Source organism: Arachis hypogaea, chromosome 16 (assembly GCF_003086295.3).
Source record: "Arachis hypogaea cultivar Tifrunner chromosome 16, arahy.Tifrunner.gnm2.J5K5, whole genome shotgun sequence".
NCBI lineage: Eukaryota > Viridiplantae > Streptophyta > Magnoliopsida > Fabales > Fabaceae > Arachis > Arachis hypogaea.
Window position 1 is genome coordinate 72,396,116 of NC_092051.1, and position 12,099 is coordinate 72,408,214.

At 39.9% G+C, this 12,099-nt stretch overlaps 1 non-coding gene across 1 annotated transcript; it reads right to left on the reverse strand.

Annotated features, from left to right (window-relative positions):
- Positions 1–595: 595 nt before the first annotated feature.
- On the reverse strand, positions 596–703 carry LOC112760948 (small nucleolar RNA R71). The gene has a single exon (XR_003181360.1). It is a non-coding gene; the product is annotated as a small nucleolar RNA R71 (small nucleolar RNA).
- Between the last annotated feature and the right edge of the window lie 11,396 nt (positions 704–12,099).

Genomic DNA, 12,099 nt, shown 5'->3' on the forward strand with positions numbered 1-12,099 from the left:
ATACTGTGGTATAAAGGATCTCTATTATTATTATTATTTTTCTGTGCCTTCTTCTTTGTCATATGAGCAGGAGCAAGGGCAAGAACATTCTTGTTGAAGCAGATCCAGAACCTGAAAGGACTCTGAAGAGAAAATTAAGAGAAGCTAAAATACAACAATCCAGAGATAACCTTTCAGAAATTTTCGAACAGGAAAAGGAGATGGCAGCCGAAAATAATAATAATGTAAGGAAGATGCTTGGTGACTTTATTGCACCTAATTCCAATTTACATGGAAGAAGCATCTCCATTCCTGCCATTGGAGCAACAAATTTGAGCTGAAACCTCAATTAGTTTCTCTAATGCAGCAGAACTGCAAGTTTCATGGACTTCCATCTGAAGATCCTTTTCAGTTCTTAACTGAATTCTTGTAGATATGTGATACTGTTAAGACTAATGGAGTAGATCCTGAAGTCTACAGGCTCATGCTTTTCCCTTTTGCTGTAAGAGACAGAGCTAGATTATGGTTGGATTCTCAACCCAAAGACAGCCTAAACTCTTGGGATAAACTGGTCACAGCTTTCTTAGCCAAGTACTTTCCTCCTCAAAAGCTGAGCAAGCTTAGAGCTGATGTTCAAACCTTCAGACAGAAAGAAGGTGAATCCCTCTATGAAGCTTGGGAAAGATACAAACAGTTGACCAAAAAGTGTCCTTCTGACATGCTTTCAGAATGGACCATCCTGGATATATTCTATGATGGTTTATCTGAGCTATCAAAGATGTCACTGGACACTTCTGCAGGTGGATCGATTCACCTAAAGAAAACGCCTGCAGAAGCTCAAGAACTCATTGACATGGTTGCTAATAACCAGTTCATGTACACTTCTGAAAGGAATCCTGTGAGTAATGGGACGCCTATGAAGAAGGGAGTTCTTGAAGTTTATACTCTGAATGCCACATTGGCTCAGAATAAAATATTGACTCAGCAAGTCAATATGATCTCTCAGAGTCTGCATGGAATGCAAGCTGCATCCAACAGTACTCAAGAGGCTTCTTATGCAGAAGAAGCTTATGATCCTGAGAACCCTGCAATAGCAGAGGTAAATTACTTAGGTGAACCTTATGGAAACACCTATAACTCATCATGGAGAAATCATCCAAATTTCTCATGGAAGGATCGAAAGCCTCAACAAGGCTTTAATAATGGTGGAAGAAACAGGTTTAACAATAATAAACCTTTTCCATCATCCACTCAACAACAGACAGAGAACTCTGAACAAAACACTTCTAATTTGGCAAACTTAGTCTCTGATCTGTCTAAGGCCACTGTAGGTTTCATGAATGAAACAAGATCTTCCATTAGAAATTTGGAAGCACAAGTGGGCCAGCTGAGTAAAAGGATCACTGAAATCCCTCCCAGTACTCTCCCAAGCAATACAGAAGAGAACCCAAAAGGAGAGTGCAAGGCCATTGACATAAGCACCATGGCCGAACCTACAAGGGGAGTGGAGGACGTGAATCCCAAGGAGGAAGACCTCCTGGGACGTCCAGTGATCAATAAGGAGCTTCCCTCTGAGGAACAAAAGGACTCTGAGGCTCATCTAGAGACCATAGAGATTCCATTGAACCTCCTTATGCCCTTCATGAGCTCTGATGAGTATTCCTCTTCTGAAGAAAATGAGGATGTTACTGAAGAGCAAACTGCCAAGTTTCTTGGTGCAATCATGAAGCTGAATGCCAAATTATTTGGCATTGATACTTGGGAAGTTGAACCTCCCTTGTTCATCAATGAACTAAGCGATCTGGATCAACTGACATTGCCTCAGAAGAGACAGGATCCTGGAAAGTTCATAATGCCCTGTACCATAGGCACCATGATCTTTAAGGCTCTATGTGACCTTGGTTCAGGAATAAACCTCATGCCCCTCTCTGTAATAGAGAAACTGGGAATCTATGGGGTGCAAGCTACTAAAATCTCATTAGAGATGGCAGACAGTTCAAGAAAACAGGCTTATGGACAAGTAGAGGACGTGTTAGTAAAGGTTGAAGGCCTTTACATCCCTGCTGATTTCATAGTCCTGGATACTGGAAAGGAAGAGGATGAATCCATCATCCTAGGAAGACCTTTCCTGGCCACAGCAAGAGCTGTGATTGATGTTGACAGAGGTGAACTAGTCCTTCAATGGAATAAGGACTCCCTTGTGTTTAAAACTCAAGGATCTCCCTCTGCAACCATGGAGAGGAAGCATGAAAAGCTTCTCTCAAAGCAGAGTCAACCCAAGCCCCCACAGTCAAACTCTAAGTTTGGTGTTGGGAGGCCACAACCAAACTCTAAGTTTGGTGTTGAACTCCCATATCCAAACTCTAAGTTTGGTGTTGGAGAGTCTCAACAATGCTCTAAACATCTGTGAGGCTCCATGAGAGCCCACTGTCAAGCTATTGACATTAAAGAAGCGCTTGTTGGGAGGCAACCCAATGTTTACTTATCTAACTCTATTATTCTTGTTTTTCATGTTTTCTTAGGTTTATGATCATATGGAGTCACAAAATAAATATAAAAATTGAAAACGGAGTCAAAAACAGCAGAAGAAAAATCACACCCTGGAGGAAGCATCTGCCTGGCGTTCAACGCCAGAACAGAGCATGGTTCTGGCACTGAACGCCCAAAATGGGCAGCATTCTGGCGCTGAATGCCCAGAACAAGCATGGTTCTGGCGTTCAACGCCAGAAATGGCAACAAATGGGCGTTGAACGCCCAGAGTTGTGTGCAAGGGCATTCTGCATGCCTAAATTGGTGCAGGGATGTAAATGCCTTGACACCTCAAGATCTGTGCACACCACAGGATCATCTCAGGATCTGTGAATCCCACAGGATCTCCACCCACCTCACCCTCCCTCTCTCCATTCATGATCATCCCTTCTGTTCTCCATTCACCACTCACATCCATACACACCTCCCTCCATCTCCCCCATATCTTCTTCTTCTATTCCTTCTTCTTTTGCTCAAGGGCGAGCAACATTCTAAGTTTGGTGTGGTAAAAGCATAGCTTTTTTGTTTTTTTTCATAACCATTGATGGCACCTAAGGCCAGAGAAACCTCTAGAAAGAGGAAAGGGAAGACAAAAGCTTCCATCAAGGGTCTATAGCTCAGTGGTAGAACATTTGACTGCAAATCAAGAGATCCCTGAGATACCTTAGGGGATACATTTTCTTCCACACAACTATTGGAAGCAACTAAGGGTGGAACATCAAGAACACTCCATCATCCTTCATGAAATAAGAGAAGATCAAAAAGCAATGAGGGAGGAGCAACAAAGACAAGGAAGAGACATAGAAGAGCTCAAGGACATCATTGGTTCCTCAAGAAGGAAATGCCACCATCACTAAGGTGGATTCATTCCTTGCTCTTATTTCTTCTGTTTTACGTTTTCTATGTTATGTGCTTATCTATGTTTGTGTTTTCATTACATGATCATTAGTAGTTAGTAACTTTGTCTTAAAGTTATGAATGTCCTATGAATCCATCACCTCTCTTAAATAAAAACTGTTTTAATTCAAAAGAACAAGAAGTACATGAGTTTCAAATTTATCCTTGAACTTAGCTTAATTATATTGATGTGGTGACAATGCTTCTTGTTTTCTGAATGTATGCTTGAACAGTGCATATGTCTTTTGAAGTTGTTGTTTAAGAATGTTAAATATGTTGGCTCTTGAAAGAATGATGACTAGGAGACATGTTATTTGATAATCTGAAAAATCATAAAAATGATTCTTGAAGCAAGAAAAAGCAGCAAAGAACAAAGCTTGCAGAAAAAAAAATAAAATAAAATAAAATAATAGGCGAAAAAAATATAGAAAGAAAAAGAAAAAGCAAGCAGAAAAAGCCAAAGCTCTTAAAACCAAGAGGCAAGAGCAAAAAGCCAATAACCCTTAAAACCAAAAGGCAAGGGAAATAAAAAGGATCCCAAGGCTTTGAGCATCAGTGGATAGGAGGGCCTAAAGGAATAAAATCCTGGTCTAAGCGGCTAAACCAAGCTGTCCCTAACCATGTGCTTGTGGCGTGTAGGTGTCAAGTGAAAACGTGAGACTGAGCGGTTAAAGTCAAGGTCCAAAGCAAAAAAAAGAGTGTGCTTAAGAACCCTGGACACCTCTAATTGGTGACTTTAGCAAAGCTGAGTCACAATCTGAAAAGGTTCACCCAATTATGTGTCTGTGGCATTTATGTATCCGGTGGTAATACTGGAAAACAAAGTGCTTAGGGCCATGGCCAAGACTCATAAAAAAGCTGTGTTCAAGAATTATCATACTGAACTAGGAGAATCAATAACACTATTCGAAATCTAAAGTTCCTATAGATGCCAATCATTCTGAACCTCAATGGATAAAGTGAGATGCCAAAACTATTCAAGAGGCAAAAAGCTATAAGTCCCGCTCATATGATTGAAGCTATGTTTCATTGATAGTTTGGAATTTATAGTATATTCTCTTCTTTTTATCCTATTTGATTTTCCGTTGCTTGGGGACAAGCAACAATTTAAGTTTGGTGTTGTGATGAGTGGATAATTTATACGCTTTTTGACATTGTTTTTAGTATGTTTTTAGTAGGATCTAGTTACTTTTGGGGATGTTTTCATTAGTTTTTATGTTAAATTCACATTTCTGGACTTTACTATGAGTTTGTGTGTTTTTCTGTGATTTCAGGTATTTTCTGGCTGAAATTGAGGGACTTGAGCAAAAATCAGATTTAGAGGTTGAAGAAGGACTGCTGATGCTGTTGGATTCTGACCTCCCTGCACTCAAAGTGGATTTTCTGGAGCTACAGAACTCGAAATGGCGCGCTTCCAATTGCGTTGGAAAGTAGACATCCAGGGATTTCCAGCAATATATAATAGTCCATACTTTGGTCAAGAATAGACAACGTAAACTGACATTCAACGCCAGCTTTCTACCCAAATCTGGCGTCCAGCGCCAGAAAAGGAGCCAAAACCAGAGTTGAACGCCCAAACTGGCACAAAAGCTGGCGTTCAATACCAAGAAGGACCTCTACATGTGCAACACTTAAGCTCAGCCCAAACACACACCAAGTGAGCCCCGTAAGTGGATTTATGCATCAATTACTTATCTCTGTAAACCCTAGTAGCTAGTTTATTATAAATAGGACCTTTTACTATTGTATTAGGTATCTTTGGTCTCAGTTTTAATCCATTGTTCATCTTAGGAGACTATTGATCACGTTTTAGGGGGTTGGCCATCTCGGCCATGCCTGGACCTTTCACTTATGTAATTTTAACGGTAGAGTTTCTACACTCCATAGATTAAGGTGTGGAGCTCTGCTGTTCCTCAAAGATTAATGCAAAGTACTACTGTTTTCTTTTCAATTCATCTTATTTCGCTTCTAAGATATCCATTCGCACCCAAGAACGTGATGAAGGTGATAATTATGTGTGACGCTCATCACCATTCTCCCCTATGAACACGTGCCTGACAAACACTTCCGTTCTACATGAAATAAGCTAGAATGAATATCTCTTAGATCTCCTAACCAGAATCTTCGTGGCGTAAGCTAGAATGATGGCGGCATTCAAGAGAATCCGAAAAGTCTAAACCTTGTCTGTGGTATTCCGAGTAGGATTCAATGATTGAATGACTGTGACGAGCTTCAAACTCACGAGTGCTGGGCGTTAGTGACAGACGCAAAAGGAGGGTGAATCCTATTCCAGCATGATCGAGAACCGACAGATGATTAGCCGTGCTGTGACAGAGCATGTGAGCATATTTTTCACTGAGAGGAGGGGATGTAGCCACTGACAACGGTGATGCCCTTGCATAAAGCCAGCCATGGGAAGGAGTAAGACTGATTGGATGAAGATAGTAGGAAAGCAGAGATTCAGAGGAACAAACGCATCTCTATACGCTTATCTGAAATTCTCACCAATGAATTACATAAGTATCTCTATCTTTACTTTTTATTAATTAATATTCGAAAACTCCATTATCAATTCATATCTGCCTGACTGAGATTTGCAAGGTGACCATAGCTTGCTTCATACCAACAATCTCCGTGGGATTCGACCCTTACTCACGTAAGGTATTACTTGGACGACCCAGTGCACTTGCTGGTTAGTTGTATCGAAGTTGTGAACCATGGTATTGGCACCATGTTCTTGGCGCCATTGCCAGGGAAAAAAAGAGCCATGAATTTTACATAATCAAAGTGTAATCACGATTGCGCGTACCAAGTTGCTCACGTTGCTAGGGATTGTTTGAGCCTGGACATCACAATTTCGTGCACCATCAACCTCTTCATATTCTTCAATTTTGATATACACCAATTCAAAATTTTCCCCTTGGTAGCTTTCTTCCGATTCGCTCTCTTTCCCATTGCTCACCAAGGGTATGGGAGTTTGTGCACATTCTTCTATAATTTCAACTTCATGTCCAATGGGAGAGGATTCACTTGTAGATAGAAATTCATCCATGATTGAATCCATCTCTTGATAAACCTCTTTCAAGTCTCCCACTATGATATGCCTTGGAGGTTGCGCACCCTCCTCAACATCAATATCAAGCTTCTTGGAAGAGTGCTCTATGATGCTACATTCCCATGGACTTTCAACATCTCCCAAATCTTCAACCACTTCTTCCTTTTCTTCAACGGTCATAGGCTCCTCCAATTGTTCTAACACAAAGTGGCATCCCTCATTTTCCACCGGAATTTTCAATCTCTCCTTCACGCTATGCTCTTCAATTGATTCTTCACATGTGGCTATGCAAGCACCTTGAGTGTTCAAGCATTGGTAGGATAAAGTATGCACTACCTTAGTCAAATTAGTCACAAACTCTAGGGTGTTCCTTTGCATATCCGCTTGTCCTTGAAGTAGCAAGGTGAGAGAATCATCTATTGGGGCTTGGGGTGGATAAGAGGGTTCATCATTTTGGAGAGAGGGTTCATAGTAGAAAGGTGGTTCTTCTTGGTAAGGGTATAAAGATGGTGTGCATTGAGGTGGTTCTTGGTAGTAGTCATGATATAATTGTGGTGGTTCTAAAGGTTCTTGCTCATAATGGTTATGAGAATATGGAATGGGTGATTGGTTATATGATGGATATGGGTCACAAGAAGGTGCTTGGTATGGAAAGGCTTGTAAGAACGGTTGAGGTTCATCTTGAGGATAAGAGTCATAGGCATATGATGGGGTAGTTGATTTTCACATAAAGTTTCACTATAGCCATTGAATTGACATGCATTAGGATAGAAATTATACCTATACGCATCCGGAGGTTGTTGCCAATAGGAGTGATCAATTCCTTGAGGCTCCTCCCATCTTGAAGTGTTCCATCCTTGGTACATGTTGTCATTAAAGTCCACATTTCCTACAACACAATTAGAACCAAACTCGTAGCCAAGTGAGAATTCATGGTGACAAGAGAAAATAAAAACAAAATCAAATAAGAAGAAAGGAAATTAAATCCTAAAACTAGCAAGAACTAACAAAGAGGCAAAAGGCAAACATATTCACAATATTCACATATATACAATAACCAATAAGACAACACTATTACAACTCCCAGGCAACGACGCCATTTTTGATGATTGGACTTTTGATGGTTTAGAATTCACAAATGAATTCTCGTTGCAAGTATAGTTTCTAAACCAAACAATAGTCCTTTCATACAAAAATTTGTTTGTCACAAGTAACAAACTCCTAAATTTATAAATCGAAGTATTGAACCTCGGGTCGTTCTCCCTAGGAATTACAATGAAGTGTCTTGTTATTCGTTATGAGATGTATTTTGGGGTTTTGGGGATAATAGGCAAGAAATATAAATGGCAAGGAAAATAAACTAACAACTAGAAAAGCCTTGGAAAAGGTTGGTGGTTAAGGATATCTATCCTAATCACTAACCACAACATGAGAATTGGCAAGGATTAATCCCACTAAGTTAACCCCTAACTAATAGTAGAGGAAAGTCAAGTGAGCTATATCAATCCAAGACCATAAGTCCTAGTTCTCCACCAAATCAATTAGTGAGATCTAGCGTTAATGGCCCCCAATTGTCAATTACTTGGACATTAGTAACTCAAGAGTTCCTAAGTTACCTTCCCAAGCCAAGAGCACTAAAATCTACTCTAAAATCCAACCAAGAATTTTATCAAACACTTGGAAGGCATAAAAGGAAAGCATAGTAAAATGTGCAAGGAAAGTAAATTTACACTACTCAATTGCAAGAAATTAAACAACAACAAATCAAATGAACAATAAAGGAACATGAAAACATAAATTGCATTGAAATGAAAATAGAAGAAATAAAAGTGCATGAACATAAAAGTAGAGAATCACAAGAATGAAATACAAAATTAGAGAGAGGAGAAGAAGAGGAACTAGAAATTGCAAAGGAAAAGTAAATCAAAGCATGAATTAAATATAGATCTAACAAATTCTAATCTAGATCTAACCTACTCCTAATCCTAGAGAGAAGTGAGAGCTTCTCTCTCTAGAAACTAACTAGAGCATGTTAAAACTCAAATAAAAACTAAACTAACGACTAGGTGTCTCATCCCTCATCAATCCTTGGGTTAAATAGCATCAGAAATGAGTTGGATTGGGCCCACAAGGCTTTAGAATTCGCTGGACACGTATTGGTTTAAGTGGATCATATGGCAGCGACGATACATGCACGTACAGTACACGTACGCATCACCATACGTGTAGCAACTATGGCAAATCTTATATTATTTTGAAGCCCCGGATGTTAGCTTTCCAACACAACTAGAACCGCATCATTTGGATCTCTGTAGCTCAAGTTATGGTCGATTAAGTGAGAAGAGGTCGGCTTGATAGCTTTTGCGATTCCTTCATTTCTTCATGAGTTCTCCATTTTTACATGCTTTTCCTTCATTTCCTTGATCCAATCTTTGCCTCCTAAATCTGAAATCACTTAACAGACATATCAAGGCATCTAATGGAATCAAGGTGAATTAGATTTAGCTATTTTAAGACCTAAAAACATGTTTTCACCCTTAAGCACAATTAAAGGAGAAGTTATAAAATTATGCTATTTCATTGGATAAATGTGGGTAAAAGGTTATAAAATCCTCTAAATTAAATACAAGATAAACGCTACAAATGGGGTTTATCAAAGACCTCTAGCTCCTTGTTGTCCTTCATCTTCTCACCATGAAATAGATTTAAGCGATGTCCATTGACCTTGATGAATTTGGAACTTGAAGGATGACTCAGGTGAAAGACTCCGTATGGCTCTGCCTTCTCTACTCTGTAGGGGCCCTCCCACCTTGATCTCAGCTTGCCTGGCATGAGCCTCAGCCTTGAATTGTAGAGGAGAAGGGCCTTCTCCAGGTCTGAAATGTCTTCTCTTGATATGCTTGTCATGCACAGCCTTCACCTTCTTTTTATATAGTCTGGAGTTGTCATATGCTTCGAGTCAAAAGGTCTCTAGTTCTGCCAGTTGCAGCTTCCTTTCAGCACCAGCCTTCTCAAATCCCATGTTGCATTCCCTTACTGCCCAAAAAGCCTTGTGTTCCACCTCCACTGGGAGGTGACAAGCTTTGCCATAAACCAGGCGGAATGGACTCATTCCGATGGGTGTCTTGTATGCTGTCCGATAAGGCCAAAGCGCATCTACAAGTCTGGTGCTCCAGTCCTTCTTATGAGGCTTGACTATCTTTTTCAGTATGCACTTTATCTCTCTGTTAGACACCTCTGCTTGTCCATTGGTCTGGGGATGGTAAGCTGTTGCTACCTTGTGAACAATCCCATGCTTCTTCAGTAGTCCTGCTAATCTCCTATTACAAAAGTGAGTGCCTTGATCACTCACGATTGCTCGTGGTGATCCAAAGCGACAGATAGTATGACTTCTAACAAAGGAGACAACAATGTTAGCATCATCAGTACGGGTAGGAATTGCTTCCACCCATTTAGAAACATAATCTACAGCTAACAATATATATAAGAAACCGCTAGAGTTTGGGAATGGACCCATGAAGTCAATGCCCCAAACATCAAAAATTTCACAGAACAGCATAAGCTGTTGGGGCATCGCATCCCTCTTGGATATATTACCAACCCTTTAGCATGGGGAACAAAATTTATAGAAGGCAGTGGCATCCTTAAAAAGAGTGGGCCACCAGAATCCATAGTCTAAAATTTTCCTAGCTGTTCTTTGAGGACCAAAATGTCCACCACTCTCAGATGAGTGGCAGGCCTCTAAAATTGACTGGAATTCTGATTGAGGCACACACCTTCTAATTATCTGGTCAGCACCAAACCTCTATAAATATGGGTCATCCCATATATAATATTTGGACTCGCTTTTCAGGTTGCCCTTTTGATGCTTAGTAAAATTGGGAGGGAAGGTATGACTAACTAGATAATTAGCTATAGGTGAATACCAAGGAACTATTTCAGATATTGCATGCAAGCTGTCAAATGGAAAAGCATCATTGATAGGAGTGGAGTCATCCTTAATGTGCTCAAGGCGACTCAAGTGGTCTGCCACTAAATTCTGGGAACCACTCCTATCCTTAATTTCTAAATCAAATTCTTACAGCAATAATATCCAACGTATTAACATTGGTTTGGACTCTTTTTTATCTAATAAATATTTTAGAGCTGCATGGTCTGAGTATACTACCACTTTAGTACCAAGTAAATAGGCTCAGAATTTATCTAGAGCAAAAACAATAGCCAGAAGCTCTTTTTCACTGGTAGTATAATTAGACTGAGCAACGTCTAGGGTCTTAGAAGCATAAGCAATTACAAAAGGATCCTTACCTTCGCGCTGAGCCAGCGCCGCTCCTACTGTATGGTTGGAGGCATCACACATAATCTCAAATGGCTGGCTCCAATCTAGTCCCCTCACAATCAGAGCTTGAGTCAAGGCGATCTTCAGCTTGTCAAACGCTTCTATGCAATCCTCACCCAGCTCGAATTCAACATCCTTCTGCAGCAGCCTAGATAAAGGCAATGCTACCTTACTGAAGTCCTTGATAAATCTCCGGTAGAAACCTGCATGACCAAGGAACGAACGGACTTCCCTCATGGAGGAGGGGTAAGGTATACTAGAAATGACATCTACCTTTGCTGGATCTACAGCAATACCAGTATTAGAAACAACATGTCCTAGAACAATACCTTGTTTAACCATAAAGTGACATTTTTCAAAATTTAAAACAAGGTTTGAACTAACACACCTACCTAATACTCTAGCTAAACTATCCAAGCAAAGGTTAAATGAATCACCATATACGCTAAAGTCATCCATGAAAACTTCCATACAGTTCTCAATAAGATCTGAGAAGATACTCATCATGCACCTTTGGAAAGTAGCCAATGCATTACAAAAGCCAAAAGGCATCCTATTGTATGCATATGTTCCAAAGGGACATGTAAAAGTAGTCTTTTTCTGATCTTCAGGAGCTATATGAATTTGAAAATAGCCTATGTAACCATCTAAAAAGCAGTAGTGTGATTTACCTGACAGGCGATCAAGCATCTGATCGATGAATGGCAAGGGGTAGTGATCCTTGCAGGTAGCCTGGTTGAGGTGCCTGTAATCAATGCAAACTCTCCATTAATTCTGCACTCTAGTTGCTATGAGCTCTCTGACGATTGGATTTCTGCTAATTTAGAATTTCACAAATAAATTCCCGTTGTAAGTATAGTTTCTAAACCAACAGAAAATCCTTTCGTGCAAAAGTTTTGGTTGTCACTTAAGCAAACCCAAAAAAATTAATAACCGAAGTATTTAAACCTCGGGTCATCTTTCAAGGAATTACAGGGATGTATGATTTATTATTGGGTTATGGAAAAGGGTATAATTTTGGATTTTTGAAATAGGGAACAAGGAGAATAAATTAGCAATAAAGTAAATTAATTACTAGAAAAACTCTTGGCAAGGTATGAGAACTGGAAATCTCATCCTAGTTATCCTTATCAGGTGTGATGAGAATTGTTATTACTCCCACTTAGGAAAGTCAAGTGGACTAATCAACTTGATTCCTCAAGTCCTAGTCAACTCCTATGGAAAGACTAGCTTTAGAGGGATCCAAATCAATCAGCAGTTTCCAATTTTCAATCAACAGCTGAGTTTGACAACTCAAGTG